The 19,357-nt window shown below is 46.7% G+C and overlaps 1 long non-coding RNA gene across 1 annotated transcript; it reads right to left on the bottom strand.

Moving 5' to 3' along the window:
• Positions 1 to 2,670: 2,670 nt before the first annotated feature.
• On the bottom strand, positions 2,671 to 16,574 carry LOC134947582 (uncharacterized). Its single transcript, XR_010182637.1, has 3 exons — positions 16,493 to 16,574; positions 16,082 to 16,228; positions 2,671 to 3,685 (listed from the first exon to the last, which is right to left on the bottom strand). It is a non-coding gene; the product is annotated as an uncharacterized LOC134947582 (long non-coding RNA).
• Between the last annotated feature and the right edge of the window lie 2,783 nt (positions 16,575 to 19,357).

Here is a 19,357-nt window from a genome sequence, read left to right as displayed (position 1 = left end):
TCCTGACGCTGTTGCCTGTAAAGTTCATCAACAACTGCCTGCTGTTGTCTCTTATTTTCCTCCATTGCCACCTGCTGCTGTCTGTTGGCCTCCTGCTGTAGTCTCCAATTTTCCTCCATTGCCACCTGCTGCTGTCGGTTGGCCTCCTGCTGAGCCGCTGTAGCTTGCAGCAAGGCTTTAAGCAGATCCTCCATGTCAACAGATTTTTCAGGCGGCTTTGCAGCTGCTTTCACCCAGGACATATATCAAACCCTCAGGGGTGAGTCTCAGTAACTTCACACTGGGCTGTATCTGCATAAACCACCGTTTTCTGCAGGCCTCACAAAGCTGCTGCTTTCACTTATGCTCCAGAACGGCCTGCTCGCATTCTCCACCAAGTTGTAACACTGTAGGGGTGCAAGGTGCCTTTTCCTGGGGAATATGGCAGGACGCAGCAGCTGAGGAACAACACAAGTCCAGTTTCTGGTACAACTGACCCCGGCCAGTTTTATTGAAACAGAAAATAAAACAAACCCCAAAATAAAAATACCTTGCCTGTCCGGCACTAACTAAACATAAGATGTTCCTAACTGTCACTAAACAAAACACAGAGTTCTTCAGTACATACTGTATAGCTTACTTGCATCAGAAAGCGTGTCTCTCACACACAGATCCTGCAGCCTTCCCAGGCAGTCTGCCCATACTAATCAGGTTAGAAGCACTATATCACTCTTACACAGCTGAAACCCTGATTAGCCCTCTGTGAGGCCAAAGACCCGAACTGGGCCCAATGTCTAGAACTCGCCTTATCTCTCTCTCTCAGAGCCTTTACCCAGCTTTTACAGCAAACTGAAAAGGTTCAGACAAAACAAAAAGCATTTTTCCTAGAAGTTAACATTTTCTAAAACATGTAAGACAAGAACCTGGGACAAATATACCTGCCCTCAAACACTATCCCAGTGTTCTTGTCACAATATATAATGAAAGCTGATGTAACGTTCCTCCATTTCTGTTTGAGAAAGTCTGGGCCAGCTCGACAAGATGGTTTCAAATCCCCAAAAGGTTTCCGGTTGTTTATTCATTTCCTGCTGCGGACAGAATAAAGTGGGAGTCACCCCCTCTTCTGCACGGGGCCCTGTCACAAATCCAGCGGATCGTATGCAGGAAGCTACATTATTTCTAGTTATGTAACCTCGGGTACATTACTTAGACCTGCCATTACATGCGCATGGGTGAGTAGTAGTAGTATTCAAGAATTGGTCGAATACCTCGTCATCCGATATAGATATCTTGGAGAGATGGGATACTCCTTACGTTGGATCATATCAAGGACACTGCAGCATACTTACGTGAGACTGCAAGGGATATAGGACTCTTGAGTTCACGGGCAAATTTCATGGCAGTCTCGGATAGGAGGGCATTGTGGATTCACCAAGGGAATGCTGATGCTGACTCCAAGAAGAAAGGGAGTCTCTTCCCTATGAAGGTGAAGCCTTGTTTGGTGACGGCCTAGTTAATTTGATCTCGGCAGCTCCCGAAGGTAAGTCAACCTTCTTGCCCTATGTTCCCTCTCAACGGATGAAGACGCATCATTGTCTAACGCAGTCATTTTGGCCCAATAGATATGCAAGAAGTTAAGATTCCCCTTTCTTTGCAGGTAGAGGAAGGAAAAGAGGGAAGAGGTCTGTAGCCTCTTCAAGATCGCAGGAGCAGAGATCGTCCTCTGCTTCTGCCAAATCCACTGCATGACGCTAGGGCTTTCTTGCAGGAGCCCGCACCAGTGGGGGCACGTCTAAAACACTTCAGTCAGTTCTGGATTAATTTAGACCTGGACTCGTGGGTTTTATAAATAGTGTCCCAAGGGTACAAACTGGGGTTTCAAGACGTTCCCCCTCACCGATTGTTCAAATCGGCCTTAGTCAGCAGGGAGAAGGTTTTTATTCAAGCCTCTTCGTGGTCCCGATGCCGGACGGCTCAGTCAGACCAATCTTAAATCTGAAATCCCTCAATTTCTACCTAAAGAAATTCAATTTCAAGATGGAATCTCTCAGGGTAGGGATCTCCAGTCCGGAGGAAGGAGATTTCATGGTTTTGGTAGACATAAGGATGCCTAATTACATGTTCCCGTTTAGCCACTGCATAAAGCTACCTGAGGTTTGCAATTCAGGATTGTCATTACCAATTTCAGACGTTGCCGTTTGGTCTGTCCACGGCTCCGAGGATTTTCACCAGGGTGATGGCGGAAATTATGGTTCTCCTTCGCAAGCAAGGAGTCACAATTATCCCGTACTTGGATGATCTCCTGATAAAGGCGAGATCCAGGGACCAGTTGGTGCAAAACATCTACTCTCCCTGACAGTTCTTCAACAACATGGTTGGCTCCTAAACTTGCCAAAATCGCAGTTGGTCCCAATGACGCGGTTGTTGTTTTTGGGAGTCATACTGGACACAGAAGAAAAGAAAAAGAGGCGCCCGTGACTTACAACCTAGATGAACTTCCTGATGCCGCACAATATGGAAAGATGGGGAAGCTGTCAACCCCAAAAAAATAGCAATAACAAGAAAAAAGAACCAAAACGTGCGCAAAAGGAAGAGCCAATCAAAAATTATTTAGATTAATTATTATTTTTATTTTTATTAAATATTATTTATTTGCAATTATTACCAAATAAATTAATTATAAATGTATTCCTTAGAGTGACCACAATAGGATATTGAAAATAATATTAAAATGAATAAAATAACACAATCATGAAATATATAACCATCTAGTTAATTTCTCGTATATGGTTTAGTATTCCAGGAAACCAATAATGGATACAAATATATAGAACCCTGAAAAACACTGGCTGGCCAGCCTTAATTAATATTTAATAAATTGTGCACAAAAATGTATCAAAAATCAATGAAATATACAAATGGAAGATGTATTGCCTGTAGGATATCATAAAATTGCATATAAAATAAAATAAAAATAAAAAATAAAAACTCAGAGTTCTTCCAATAACGATCTAAACTGGTAGTGGTTAGCCGTTATATATGTATCCAAAAGTCTCGTATGGCTCATTAGCTCTTAACCTCGTACGGCTGCTGATGTGAATAATAAATGTTTGAGCAAATGAATAGAAAACAGTCCCGTCCTTTTAACCAATATTATTGAAAAGTCTCGATAAAGGCACCTATCCTTAAGCAGCCGTTAGTGTGGGCAGCCAATGCCGTAGAATTATAGTCCCGTATTTAAGATGATTAATATATATAAAAAAATATATAAAATGAGATACTAAAACAAAGTCCCAAATCGCTCAAATAGCCCCTAGCCTAGTGAGGCCATAGGTGTAGGTGGCTAAAATGACGGGATAGTGTATAAATAAATGAGACCCCGTCTCACTCGTAGCAATCTCACCCGTACCAGTGAATGCAGAAGCCGTCTCACTTGTAGCAATCTCACCCGTGCCAGTGAATGCTGTAGCCGTCCGACCGACCGGATATTCACCGGACCTCCGCCGTTTCCAATCCACAAGCCGTTCTGTGCTGCGCTGCCTGGATGCTCCTCCGACAGCGCAGCTGGGTAATCCTTGGGCTGGGATGTAGTAGATGGAAATATCTGTGGCGGTTTAGGGCGGATTAGGGCTGTCGGTGATCTCCGTTCGTCTCCAAATGACAGAGAGATGGTATGTAACAGTGGATCACTCCAAAGCCGTTCAACCTAATAATAAAAATAAAAATAATAATTAATCTAAATAATTTTTGATTGGCTCTTCCTTTTGCGCACGTTTTGGTTCTTTTTTCTTGTTATGGACACAGAAGAGGCTTTCTTCCAGTGGAAAGGCTATGGAGATCCAGAGTCTGGTCAAACAAATTCTAAAACCAGCAAGAGTGTTAATCCATCAATGCATTCTGTTGCTGGGGAAGATGTTGCGGCCTACGAGGCCATTCAGTTTGGCAGGTTCCATGCCAGAGTGTTCCAGTGGGACCTGTTGGACAAGTGGTCCGGACCTCACCTACACATGCACCGGAGGATAATCCTGTCTTCCAAGACCAGAATCTCACTCCATTGGTGGCTGCACAGTTCTCACCTCCTAGAGGGGCGATGGTTCGGGATCCAGGACTGGATCCTAGGGACCACGGATGCAACCCTCCGAGGCTGGGGAGCAGTCACACAGGTGGAAAACATCCAAGGAAGATGGTCAAGTCAGGAAAGTTGTCTCCACATAAATATTCTGGAGTTAAGGGCCATTTAATAACTGCAGACACAGTAAGCACTGGGACGGGTGCCCAGCATCCTCTACGGACTAAGAGAAAAGGATTTACCGGTAGGTATTAAAATCCTATTTTCTCTAACGTCCTAGAGGATGCTGGGGACTCCTTAAGGACCATGGGGATAGACAGGATCCGCAGGAGACATGGGTACTTTAAGAAAGACTTTAGTTCTGGGTGTACACTGGCTCCTCCCTCTATGCCCCTCCTCCAGACCTCAGTTTGATACTGTGCCCAGTGGAGACTGGGTGCTTTTCAGGAGCTCTCCTGAGCTTTCTGACAGAAAGTATTTTGTTAGGTTTTTAATTTTCAGGGAGCACTGCTGGCAACAGACTCCCTCATCGAGGGACTGAGGGGAGAGAAGCAGCCCTACTCTCCGAGTTGTAAGGTCCTGCTTCTTAGGCTACTGGACACCATTAGCTCCAGAGGGATTGGTACGCAGGATCTCACCATCGCCGTCCGTCCCAGAGCCGCACCTCCGTCCCCCTTGCAGAGCCGGAAGATAGAAGCCGGGTGAGTATGAGAAGAAAAGAAGACTTCAGAGGTGGCAAAAGACTTCATGATCTTCACTGAAGTAATGCACAGCACTGCAGCTGTGCGCCATTGCTCCCATACACCTCACACACTCCAGTCACTGTAAGGGTGCAGGGCGCAGGGGGGGGGGCACCTGGGCAGCAATATAAACCTCTTTTTGGCAAAACTATAAACACATATACAGCTGGGCACTGTATATATGTATGAGCCCCCACCAATTTTACAGTTTAAGCGGGACAGAAGCCCGCCGCCGAGGGTGCGGGGCTTCTCCCTCAGCACTCACCAGCGCCATTTTTTCTTCACAGCACCGCTGAGAGGAAGCTCCCCGGACTCTCCCCTGCTTATACCATAGTAGACAAGAGAGTTGAAAAGAGGGGGGGGGGGGGCACATAATTCGGCGCAAATTACATACAGCAGTACTACTGGGCAAACATTAAGTTACTGTGTATTCCTGGGTTATATAGCGCTGGGGTGTGTGCTGGCATACTCTCTCTCTGTCTCTCCAAAGGGCCTTGTGGGGAAACGGTCTTCAGAAAAAGCATTCCCTGTGTTTGTGGTGTGTCGGTACACGTGTCGACATGTCTGAGGAAGAAGGCTATATTAGAGAGGAGCAGGAGCAAATGAATGTGGTGTCTCCACCGACAGCTGATTGGATGGATATGTGGAATGTTTTAAATGCTAGTGTAAACTCATTGCACAAAAGATTAGACAAGGCTGAAGCTTTGGGACAGTCAGGGTCTCAACCCATGCCTGATCCTATGTTGCAGGGACTGTCAGGGTCTCATAAGCGCCCACTATCCCAGATTGTTGACACAGATACCGACACGGATTCTGACTCCAGTGTCGATTACGATGATGCAAAGTTACAGCCAAAATTGGCAAAATCCATTCGATATATGATTATGGCAATAAAATATGTTTTGCACATCAGAGAGGAACCCCCTGTCCCTGACAAGAGGGTACATATGTACAAGGGAAAAAAGCCTGAGGTAACCTTTGAGGGGGTCACACGAGCTGAACGAGTTATGTGAAAAAGCTTGGGAATCTCCAGATAAAAGACTGCAGATTTCCAAAAGGATTCTTATGGCGTATCCTTTCCCATCAATGGATAGGTTACGAGGGGAATCCTCCCCTAGGGTGGACAAAGCATTAACACGCTTATCCAAGAAGGTAGCCCTCCCGTCCCAGTATACGGCTACCCTCAAAGAGTCTGCTGACCGCAAACAGGAGATTACCCTGAAGTCCATTTATACACATTCAGGTACCTTACTCAGACCGGCAATTGCGTCGGCCTGGGTGTGTAGTGCTGTAGCGGCATGGACGGTTACCTTATCTGAGGGGATGGATACCATAGATAAGGATACTATTTTATTGATCCTGGGGCATATAAGAGATGCTGTCCTATATATGTGTGTATGCAAACTACAGGTGGTGCTGCAGGGCTCACACCCTTTTACTTGTCTTGTAGAGCAACTCTGGAGCGGTTACTGGGTCCAGCTGCTGCAAGAAATCAGCTTGAATGCTTCAGGGGCTGGGGCATGGCCAACATGAGCCCACACTGATGGGGGGTGGGGGTGTATAAAGCGATTTAGGTGTCATCCAAGCGCAACCCCACAAAGGCCGCCATGCCCTGCGTGACCCTTTTCGCTTTTCATATGCAGACGAGGGTTGCAGCCAACTATGTCCACTGCTTGGATGACATCACCATATGCAAATCCATCTGCTGCAGGCCTTCCCCCAGGAATGCTTGCACTAGTTGTTGCATTTGGTTTGTTGTTTGGGGGTGCTTCAGTATTAGGCAGCCTTCTGCCCTCCCACATTCGTCTGAAAATGTGTTCTCCCTGCAGTTGTTGTCCCCAGATGAGAGTTCCCTTGTGCTGCCTCAGTTGAATCTCCTTAACTTGACAGGGGTGTGCCCGAGCAGCCGCCCTCCACAGCCCTATCCCAACACATACTTATCTTGCATATGAGATCTTTTGATCATGAAGATAGTTCTCAAAGGGTGAGGTTCATCCATTACATTTTAATGTAGGAAGGTACAAATTACATATTCAAATTACATATATGTGCTGGATTCAAATGTTTTCCCCCCTTCCTTTCTCAATTGTGCCCATCAGCAGCTATTCTAATGTTGCTGCCAATGGGTGTGACACATTCATTTCTTCTGTGGGGTACACTGGACTCCACAAGGATTCACATTGGGGTGTAGAGTAGGATCTTGATCTGAGGCACCAACAGGCTCAAAGCTTTTGACTGTTCCCAAGATGCTCAGCGCCCCCTCCTCTATAACCTCGCTTCCATGAACAGGGAGCTCAGTTTGTAGTTGGTGCCTTCAGTAGCAGGCCACTTAACAGGGGGCTGCCTCAGGCAGCCTATTCTTAGCTATTAATTTTGGCAAGAAAAGAAGAACTTTTTTCATAAGAATCTACAAGGGCTGCAGCAGGCTAGGTCTAATAGACTTCTTTACTGCAGCTCCATCACTCCCAGTGGCGCAGTATACTCCCGTGCCCCGGTTGCTGGGTCACTGCAGCGGAGGCTCCGGTTTCTTCCTAAGGTCAGTCACACACACACCACCCTCCGGGATCACGAGGCCGCTGATGGGGGCGGGCCGTGTGCGCACTGGCGTGGACACTGATTACTGGGCAGCCGCTCCACTAGCCACCAGGGACAGTTAAGGAGCACAGCTCTGGGGTTTTTTCTCCTATATTAACCCCATTTTGTACTACCCGCAGTGCATTGTGATAGGTAATGGGGCCTGATTCAGGTTGGATCGCAATCCAACTGCAAAAACTGCTAAGAGCATACGCATCCGCCTGCATTTTCTGCGGCACCCCGCAGATAATGCGATCGCCTCTGCCTGTGAATCGGTGAAGGGGGGGGGGGAGGGGGGTCAACAACACTCCATTTCCAAGTCGGAGATGGAGCGGTGCGGGGGCACGGTTTCAAAATGGGGTCGGCAACGGAGAAACAGGAGGTGTGGTCAGAGCAGCTGCATGACATCACATGGGCCGGACTCTGCCAGTGGAGCCCCAGCGTCATGAGGTAGATTTTGTAGAGGCCGGGGAGGACTTCTGTTCCTGGGAACTAGCTGTGTTGTGCAGCTTTATTCCTCTGCCCCTACCTCTGGCAAGAAAGGACGCACCTCGCACTTTGTTTCTTTGTGACCGAAAGGACTGCATTTGATAATGCGGAGCTTTCTTATGCTGTGAGGGAACATAAGGTAAAAATTTGATTTTCCAACTGTAGCTGTGCGTGTTAATGCTTTGTCCATCCTAGGGGAGGATTTCCATCGTAACCTATCCGTTGATGGAAAAGGATACGCCATAAGAATCCTTTTGGAAATCTGCAGTCTTTTATCTAGAGATTCCCAAGCTTTTTCACATAACTCGTTCAGCTCGTGTGACCCCCTCAAAGGTTACCTCAGGCTTCTTTCCCTTGTACATATGTACCCTCTTGTCAGGGACAGGGGGTTCCTCTGTGATGTGCAAAACATCTTTTATTGCCATAATCATATATCGAATGGATTTTGCCAATTTTGGCTGTAACTTTGCATCATCGTAATCGACACTGGAGTCAGAATCCATGTCGGTATCTGTGTCAACAATCTGGGATAGTGGGCGCTTATGAGACCCTGACAGTCCCTGCAACATAGGATCAGGCATGGGTTGAGACCCTGACTGTCCCAAAGCTTCAGCCTTGTCTAATCTTTTGTACAATGAGTTTACACTAGCATTTAAAGCATTCCACATATCCATCCAATCAGGTGTCAGCGAGGACACCACATTCATTTGCTCCCAATCCTCTCTAATATAGCCTTCTTCCTCAGACATGTCGACACACGTGTACCGACACACCACACACACACAGGGAATGCTTTTTCTGGAGACAGTTTCCCCACAAGGCCCTTTGGAGAGACAGAGAGAGAGTATGCCAGCACACACCCCAGCGCTATATAACCCAGGAATAACACAGTATCTTAATGTTTGTCCAGTAGCGCTGCTGTATGTAATTTGCGCCGAATTTTGTGCCCCCCCCCTCTTTTCAACCATCTTCTCTACCGTGGTATAAGCAGGGGAGAGTCCGGGGAGCTTCCTCTCAGCGGTGCTGTGGAGAAAAAATGGCGCTGGTGAGTGCTGAGGGAGAAGCCCTGCCCCCTCGGCGGCGGGCTTCTGTCCCGCTTAAACTGTAAAATTGGCGGGGGCTCATACATATATACAGTGCCCAGCTGTATATATGTTATATTTTTGCCAAAAAGAGGTTTATATTGCTGCCCAGGGTGCCCCCCCTGCGCCCTGCACCCTTACAGTGACCGGAGTATGTGAGGTGTATAGGAGCAATGGCGCACAGCTGCAGTGCTGTGCGTTACCTCAGTGAAGATCATGAACTCTGCGGAGCCCGTCTATCCCCATGGTCCTTACGGAGTCCCCAGCATCCTCTAGGACGTTAGAGAAACTAGGATTTTAATACCTACCGGTAAATCCTTTTCTCTTAGTCTGTAGAGGATGCTGGGCACCCGTCCCAGTGTGTACTGTGTCTGCAGTTATTAAATGGCCCTTAACTCCAGAACATTTATGTGGAGACAACTTTCCTGACTTGACCATCTTCCTTGGACGTTTTCCCCCTGTGTGACTGCTCCCCAGCCTCGGAGGGTTGCATCTGTGGTCCCTAGGATCCAGTGCTGGATCCCGAACCATCGCCCCTCTAGGAGGTGAGAACTGTGCAGCCACCAATGGAGTGAGATTCTGGTCTTGGAAGACAGGATTATCCTCCGGTGCATGTGTAGGTGGGATCCGGACCACTTGTCCAACAGGTCCCACTGGAACACTCTGGCATGGAACCTGCCAAACTGAATGGCCTCGTAGGCCACAACCATCTTCCCCAGCAACCGAATGCATTGATGGATTAACACTCTTGCTGGTTTCAGAATTTGTTTGACCAGACTCTGGATCTCCATAGCCTTTCCCCTGGAAGAAAACCTCTTCTGTGTCCAGCATGACTCCCAAAAACAACTACCGCGTCATTGGGACCAACTGCGATTTTGGCAAGTTTAGGAGCCAACCATGTTGTTAAAGAACTGTCAGGGAGAGTGCAATGTTTTGCACCAACTGGTCCCTGGATCTCGCCTTTATCAGGAGATCATCCAAGTACGGGATAATTGTGACTCCTTGCTTGCGAAGGAGAACCATCATTTCCGCCATCACCCTGGTAAAAATCCTCGGAGCCGTGGACAGACCAAACGGCAATGTCTGAAATTGGTAATGACAATCCTGAATTGCAAACCTTAGGTAGCTTGATGCAGTGGCTAAATGGGAACATGTAAGTAGGCATCCTTTATGTCTACCAAAACCATGAAATCTCTTTCCTCCGGACTGGAGATCACTACCCTGAGAGATTCCATCTTGAAATTGAATTTTTTTAGGAAGAAATTGAGGGATTTCAGATTTTAGATTGGTCTGACTGAGCCGTCCGGCTTCGGGACCACGAAGAGGCTTGAATAAAAACCTTCTCCCTGCTGACTAAGGCCAATTTGAACAATCGGTGAGGGGGAACGTCTTGAAACCCCAGTTTGTACCCTTGGGACACTATTTGTAAAACCCACGAGTCCAGGTCCGAATGAATCCAGAACTGACTGAAGAGTTTTAGACGTGCCCCCACTGGTGTGGGCTCCTGCAAGAAAGCCCCAGCGTCATGCAGTGGATTTGGCAGAAGCAGAGGACAATCTCTGCTCCTGCGATCTTGAAGAGGCTACAGACCTCTTCCTTCTCCTTCCTCTACCTGCAAAGAAAGGGGAATCTTAACTTCTTGCATATCTATTGGGCCAAAATGACTGCGGTAGATAATGATGCATCTTCATCCGTTGAGAGGGAACATAGGGCAAGAAGGTTGACTTACCTGCGGGAGCTGCCGAGATCAAATTAACTAGGCCGTCGCCAAACAAGGCTTCACCTTCATAGGGAAGAGACTCCCTTTCTTCTTGGAGTCAGCATCAGCATTCCCTTGGTGAATCCACAATGCCCTCCTATCCGAGACTGCCATGAAATTGGCCCGTGAACTCAAGAGTCCTATATCCCTTGCAGTCGTAAGTATGCTGCAGTGTCAACAGGCCAACTAAACCCTCCCCCCTCCTTTTACCCCATCACTTTGTCCAGTCCCTGTGGTCCATACTGTATTGCCATTATTATGCATGTTGCTGTGCTGGCCCTTTTCTGAATGTCCCTGCCACCGCCACCGAAGAGCTGGATAGCCCAGTATGAAAACCACCTGCCGGCCTCACTGACGGTCCGAGTCAAAGGCTCCATTTTTTTTTTAAAGATCCCTCTGCCAAGTTAAGGGGGGCTTAAGGGGGCCCCAGAGATATCAGTGTACTGGGGCCCAAGATTTCTGTTGCTGGCCCTGACCCTCAGGGGCGTATCTACCCCTTGGCCAGGATGTCACTTGCCAGGAGCACCATCCAGGTTTCAGTTGGGGGATTAGAGTTCATACAGTAATTAAATGTTTTCATATTGAGAACTACATCTCCCAGCATATACAGTGTGCTGGGGATGCTAACAAGCTTTATTTAAAAGTTTAAAAAACATTGCTTTTATAATTGCAATGGTTAAAAAGGGAGAGCTATAAATCAATTTATCAGTGAATGATCGCAGTTTGAGCCGTTACATTTTACTGAACCACCTATCCCTCCACACTCACTACCTGTCCTCAGGATACATTTACCATCCTGGCAGACGGTATACCGGCGGTCATTTGACCGATGTTGGAATCCTGACACCACTTGGGAGACTGGTGCCGGCACACAGACAGCCAACATCCCGAAGGTGAGTATTGGAGGGAGGGTTAGGAGTCGGACCAGGGGAGGTGGTGTAAGGGAAGGCACTAGGAGGGGGGGGGTAGCCCTAGCTGCCACCCCCTGAGGGTTAGCCCTATCCGCCACCCCCCCAGAGGGTTAGTATTAGGATTGGGGATCATGTGACCTCCTCTGGAATCCCGAGCGCCGGATGCCATACCCAACCCCCTTTACTTTTTCAGGCATTTCTATCTCTCCTCTCTCTATGGTGTTCCAATTGCCCACTTTCCCTTGTGCTTTACTCTCTCTCTCTCTCCTTTGTTTAGAGCATCAGTTTCTGTAGTCCACTTATACCCTTATTTTTTCCAGTGTTTCACTAACTCTCTGATGTAATGAGGATGTATGGTCTAGAGGGATCAGTAATGCATTGTACTGTATAGAGGCGTCAGGGATGTGGCGTAGGGAATAGAGGCGTCAGGGATGTGGCGTAGGGAATAGAGGCGTCAGGGATGTGGCGTAGGGAATAGAGGCGTCAGGGATGTGGCGTAGGGAATAGAGGCGTCAGGGATGTGGCGTAGGGAATAGAGGCGTCAGGGATGTGGCGTAGGGAATAGAGGAGTCAGGGATGTGGCGTAGGGAATAGAGGCGTCAGGGATGTGGCGTAGGGAATAGAGGCGTCAGGGATGTGGCGTAGGGAATAGAGGCGTCAGGGATGTGGCGTAGGGAATAGAGGCATCAGGGATGTGGCGTAGGGAATAGAGGTGTCAGGGATGTAGCGTAGGGAATATAGGCATCAGGGATGTACTAGCAGGTATATAGAGGTCAGTGTACTGTAAAGAGGGGTCAGTAATGCAGTGATGGTTATAGAAAGGTCAGTGATGTAGTGTAGGGTATAGAGGGGTCAGTTATGTAGTGTGGGGTAAAGAGGGGTCAGTAAAGATACTAAGCTGAAGTACTTAGAACACTTCTTGAATTAAGACACAACCTGCAAGAAAAAGTATGCAATATGGGTGAAAAGGCAAATGTCAGAGGTCTGATACAAGTGACCAGCTCCATACCTTGCACCACATAGCGTTATGTTAAACTGGGATATGTTCTTTTTTGGTGTGTGTGGGTGTGTGTGGGTGTGTGTGGGTGCCAAAGGCTGCCTGCCTTATTGCTCCTCCCCCATCCGGCTCCCAAGCACCTGTGCTGCCCAGTGATCCAGGAGCCTGCTGCTAGGAAGAAGTGGCCGAGCTTCAGCAAGCGAGTCTGGAAACTGGCGGAGGAAGTCATGATAACCAGATAATGGGGAGTGGAGAGCCAGTTCCAAGGTAATACTTTATACAGCTGGTTGAGATCCTGGTCGGTGGATATGGATTCCAAGAAAACCCTGGAGGTGCTTCCTTTCAAGGGAGACACTCTCTTTGGAGAAGACCTCAATAAGATTGTAGCTGATCTGGCTACTGCTAAAACAACTTGCCTACCTAGTATGACTCCTACCACGCAGAAGGCTAAAAGTACTTTTCCTTGGCCCTTTCATCCTCCAGGTAAAGCGTACCCATGGTCAGGCATACCCAAAGCAAGCTCATGCTTCCAGACCTGCCAAGCCCAGACTGAAGCAAGCCTGGGCTGCCCGTCAGCCTGCTTCCAAAACGGACAAGCCTGCCGCATGACGGGGCGGGCCTCCCTCTGGGGGATCCCAGGGTGGGGGGCCCGACTTCTAGGTTTGGCATAGAAAGGTATAATTCTAAGATAGAGAATTCTATTTGGAGCTCACCTTGTACTTTGTGAAGAAATAATCAGCATTGTGGCTGAGCAGATACATGTAGTGTGTGGCTGCAAACTGCATGGATCTGCTGCGTTGCAATGCTGATACTTTTTTTTTTCAAAGTACCAATAGCTTCATATAATGTTCACAATTTTTATGCAGGATCAAATAGCTCAATGGGTAGGGTGTTTGATTAGAATTCAACAGGATATAGGTTTGAATCCTGGGTATTGTAGTTTGAGATGTGTTATTTAATAAAGCATGTTATTCTGACTGCCGGCATCCTATCACCTGGGATATCATACTAAATAAATGGAGTTGATCAATTTTTTTTTTTTTTATTAAACTAGGGACAATTTCCAGATACTTTTATTTATAACTGAGATTGCCCCCTGGAACTTCACATCAGTTGACAACTATGCATGAGTGGGCAGTGCTTGCCCTGGATCTGCCCACCCATTTGTGTGCCATCATAAAAGAAAGCATAACTGACAGTTATCCTGGGCGTACACTACACAATTATCTGTCAGGCTATCTATCCAGTCTGGATGGATGGAATAAAAATCTGGTAATGTATAGGAGCAAATGTCGATTAACCATTTGCTCCCAAACACTAGAAAAGTGGTCAAAAATGGTCATTACACAAATTGGTTAAACCCAAAATTTAACCAATTTGTTTAGGGGACCATTTTTGTCCATTTTCTAGTGTTTGAGAGTAAATCGTTGATGGTCATTTGCTCACATAGATAACCGGATTTCTATTCCAATCAGCCAGTGTTGGAGAGATGGTCTGCCAGATTACATAATGCATACCAGAGCCATAACTAGACTTTTTAGTGCCCTGTGACAGAGAATTATATGCCCCCCCCACTATTTTTGCAATATGGACAAAAGGCGCATGCCTCGTGGGGAAGGGGCATAACAAGATTGGTCTCAGAGAAAGCACATGAGATATGAAGATATATCTAGTATACTTGACACTCATTGGTTTGTGGTATTGCCGGGGGGCCCTCCTTAAATGCATATACAGTCACACATGGCTTGCTTGTGCAAATGGCATATCAGCAGTCAGCACTAACTGGTGACATGCCATTTGTACAAGTAAGCCATGTGTGACTAATATATAAACACACTTTATTAAATAACACCTCAAACTACCATACCCAGGATTCAAACCTATAACCTGTTGAATTCTAATCAAACACCCTACCCATTGAGCTACTTGATCCTGCATAAAAATTGTGAACATTATATGAAGCTATTGGTACTTTGCAAAAAAATATTATTAGCATTGCAACTCAGCAGATCAATGCAGTGTGCAGCCACACACTCCATATATCTGCTCAGCCACAATGCTGATTATTTCTTCACAAAGTACAAGGTGAGCTCCAAATAGAATTCTCTAGCTTAGATTATACCTTTCTATGCAAGGGTAAATAGCTCAATTGTTTGACTGCAATGCCACAGGAAATGGTTTGGATCCAAGACAGTGTGACTGAATAATAAAGAAACCTTAAGATGAGTTCATGAATGTTGTAAAAGTATTAGTGAGAGAAGGGGTCAGGAGCATGCTAGGCTGCAAAAAATAAGGTAGGCTGCAAGTGAAAGTAATGATCTCCTATATATTTTCCCAGATCTGTCACTCTGTGTGGCTAACTCTGGGGGAAGTCACATCAATGGGCGGAGACGGCATCTGCAGGACGATACACCAGTGCCAGCAGCAGACCGTAACAAAGTGACAGATTAGGGAGAATATATAGGAGGTAGGGAGGTGGCCATGGTACATGGCTGACAAAGGGACACTAGCTCATGTACCCCTTTACCACTGAGGCTAGCCACCAAGGATGGACCTGTCACCAGTGCACATGCAATAACCTCTTCTGCTGCCCTCTTTGCAACTCAGATTGCCCAGTGCTCCCCTTCGCTAACAGTCCACAAAGTTTCCCCATCTCACGATCTGCCTCCTCACCGCCACTTTCAGCTCTACAGCACACGCGCATATCATACAAGATCCCATCATGCGTACGTAGGTCTGAAATGCCAGAGGGAGGTTGGGGGGAGATTGGCATGCGCCAGCAACACCACACAGCTCACTGTGACCACAGTGGAGAGGCGCTGCAACAGGACAATACACCAACCTCGGAGCAAGGAACTGCGTCGGTCAGGAGGAGAACTATTTCAATAGCATAAAAAGGTTAGTGCGTCCCACCCTATGGACACCAGACTCATCAAGTCACTGTTGCCAGAGTCTCATACAATGACTCTGAACCTCTAAGCACACTATTTGACTGTCCACACCCTGCTGTGCCTATTACCCATCTCCTCCACCACCCTCAACACTGACCCACACATCATTCACCCACAAAGATACAATAAAGGTAGTTTGGATAAATTAGCTAAATGAAATGGATTTAACCAATTTATCTAAATGACCATTTTTGGATGTTTTCCAGTGTTTGTGAGCAAATGGTCAATTGTCATTTGCTGCCACATATTAGCATAATTTTGTTTCAACTAGAAAAAAAAAAATTGGACAGATAATCTAAGTGTGGATCCAGTTTAAAGGTCCGTATTCACGGCCCGATTTTGGGGAGATGTGTGCTGAGCGAACTGCTCAGCACACATCTCTCCCCCCGCTCAGCACAGCGTGATGTGTGCTGAGCGTACGGGGGCGCTCATTTCACCCCCTGTGTAGGGCATTCTGTGTGTATCCAGCTTAACAGGTGTGAGCATCATACAACTACTGACTTGCGAGTAACTATACAGCAGCTCCATACCTTGTGACTTGAAGAAACACCAGTTAACCCCGGGAATGCTGCAGTCAAAGCAACAATTCCTCTTCTTACATTCCGCTGCACTTATTGTGGGGTAGCCGCAATCCCTTCTGCTGTACGGTTCCACATTACATTGTTTCTTGTCACTTCCTGTTGATGCAGTAAGGAAACATCCAGGAATTACAGCAGCTTAGTTTTTTTTTTTTTTTTTTAACTGGTGCAATTTAGCTAAAACAGCTAACAGGAAATTTCCACTTAAATGATATTTTCTAATCTTATCTGACCATGACTAAGAATAAAGGATACACAAGATAAACTCTTATAGCTATGGACCTTATCCATGTTTAAGCTCCATCAAATCTGTAATCAATAGCACTACATGCTCCCACTCTACCACTGTACTGTATACTCTACCTGTGTTTTTAAGGTAAAAACACCATTTAACCCCAGTGACACTTGAATTAAAGCAGCAGCCTCTATAATAGCATTCTTTAGCATTAATCCCAGGAAATCTGCAATCTTCACGCTCTTTGATAGCCACGCTACATTGCTGTTTACTTGGATGGAGCAGAGAGCACAACATCAGGACATAGGAAATATTACAATGCATGATAAGAAAGGTGTGAGCTCTACAGCAAGGCCTCTAACCCTTTGCCAGTGCCAAATACATAGGGCTTAACTCAGATCTGATCACAGCAGCAAATTTATTAGCTAAAACCATGTACACTGCAGGGGGGGGGGGTGTATAATATGTGCAGAGAGAGTTAGATTTTGGTGCGGTGTGTTCAAACTGAAATCTAAATTGCAGTGTAAAAACAAAACAGCCAGTATTTACCCTGCACACAAACAATATAACCCACCTAAATCTCTCTGCAAATGTTATATCTGCCCCCCCCCCCCCATCCCTGCAGTGCACATGGTTTTGCCCACTAGCTAACAAATTTGCTGCATCTGGGAATTACAGCATCTTAATATTTCTTTTTACAGAAGGTTCAGCAAATTAAATTATTTAGTGAAATACTGTAATCATAACAGTTACAGGGATATTGTAGGTAGATTTATTGTCAGTGGATAAATGTAAAAATTAAACCCTTAGGCATAGTTCCCAAATGCTGTCATTGCAATCCAGATTTTAAGGATATCATGCTTGAGCACAGGTGACTTAATTAGAACTTCGGTCAATGTGAATTAACCATTGGACTCAACCATGGTTATCCTTAAAACCCAGGGGTCTATTTAAGATCGATCTTAATCGATGTTGGGCTTCCAGGTTGAAAAAAAAACACACATTTACTAACATTTTAAAATTTATATAAAAAATCATCTGTTCGTAAATGCAGTGCACATGGTTTTGCCCAACTGCTAACAAAAATCCTGCTGCGATCAACTCAGAATTACCCCCCATGGCCCTCATTCCGAGTTGTTCGCTCGCAAGCTGCTTTTAGCAGCATTGCACACGCTAAGCCGCCGCCTACTGGGAGTGAATCTTAGCATCTTAAAATTGCGAACGAAAGATTTGCAATATTGCGATAAGACATCTCTGTGCAGTTTCTGAGTAGCTCGAGACTTACTCTGCCAGTGCGATCAGTTCAGTGCTTGTCGTTCCTGGTTTGACGTCACAAACACACCCAGCGTTCGCCCAGACACTCCTCCGTTTCTCCAGCCATTACCGCGTTTTTCCCAGAAACTGTAGCATTTTTTCCCACACGCCCCTAAAACGGTCTGTTTCCGCCCAGAAACACCCACTTCCTGTCAATCACATTACGTTTACCAGAACGATGAAAAAACCGTGAGTAATATTCCTAACTGCATAGCAAATTTACTTGGCGCAGTCGCAGTGCGAACATTGCACATGCGCATTAAGCGGAAAATCGCTGCGATGCGAAGAAAATTACCGAGCGAACAACTCGGAATGACCACCTATGTGCACTGCAGGGAAGGCAGATTTAACATGTGCAGAGAGAGTTAGATTTGGGTGTGGTGTGTTCAATCTGCAATCTAATTTGCAGTGTAAAAATAAAGCAGTCAGTATTTACCCTGCACAGAAACAAAATAACTCACCCAAATCTAACTCTTTCTGCACATGTTATATCTGCCTCCCCTGCAGTACACATGGTTTTGCCCAACTGCAAACAAAATTCCTGCTGTGATCAACTTGGAATTACCCCCATCGAATTACCCCCATTTTCACACTGCTCGTGTATATAAGACATAGTTTGGATCGTAATACGCGTTACAACCGCAAAAACTATGAAGAGGATGGGGGCATATACGCAGGGTCCATCCTGTGCGTGTGCCTACATTTTCTCCGGGTGCCCCGGAGAAAATGCGAATGCCTCTGCCTGTCAATCAGTAGAGGGCGTACCTTCGCAGGTATATCGCGATCATGAGCCATGTCTCCCATTTTTGTCATTATAGGTGCTCTGTGAGCTGCTGGCCATGCCCCAGCCCCTCTGTCTCCCGTGAATAGACATTGAGGCTTATTCAGACCAGATCACTTCAATTTATTTTCACCCAGCGGGCAATCAGGTCTGCACTGCACATGCGTATGCGCCACAATGCGTAAGTGCGACGGTCCGGAGATCACAAGAAGATTGACAAGAAGAGGGTGTTTGTGTGGGTGGCAACTGAATGTTTCTAGGGAGTGTCCGGAAAAACACTGGAGGGACCCGGCGTTTTGTGGGAGGATTTGTGACGTCACCTCAATGGCTGAGTAAGTGCTGAGCTGTGCAGCTCTTGTGCACATGTGATCACACACCTGCACAGCAAATTTTCCCTTCCGCTGTAGGCGGCAACTACCTGATTACAGGGATGCAAAAAAAACACCCTAGCGATCAGGTCTGAATTACCCACAATGTGCATATTTGCAGAGCAACAAGCTACAGGGAGCCTTCCACCCCCCCCCCCTTCCCCATGACTATGGGACACTGGGGGGGGGGTTGTTTGGGCTAGCTGGAATACTGGGGGAAAAATTGGACAGGGGTTCCCCGTATTTAGACAACCAGCACCGGGCTCTTAGAACGGTCTAGGTTCCAAAAATACGTGGGACAAAAGATGTAGGGGTCCCCCATATTTTTAAAACCAGCACCGGGCTCCACTAGCCAGAGAGATAATGCCACAGCCGGGGGACACTTTTATGTAGGTCCCTGCGGCCCTGGCATTACCCCTCCAACTAGTCACCCCTGGCCGGGGTTCCCTGGAGGAGTGGGGACCCCTTAAATCAAGAGGTTCCTCCCCTCGAGGCACCCAAGGGCAAGAGGTGAAGCCCGAGGCTGTCCC

This window comes from Pseudophryne corroboree, chromosome 8 (genome assembly GCF_028390025.1).
Source record: "Pseudophryne corroboree isolate aPseCor3 chromosome 8, aPseCor3.hap2, whole genome shotgun sequence".
In the NCBI taxonomy this organism is placed as follows: Eukaryota; Metazoa; Chordata; class Amphibia; order Anura; family Myobatrachidae; genus Pseudophryne; species Pseudophryne corroboree.
Note: the sequence above shows the minus strand (reverse complement) of the source record. Positions and strands in the feature narration are given on the sequence as shown.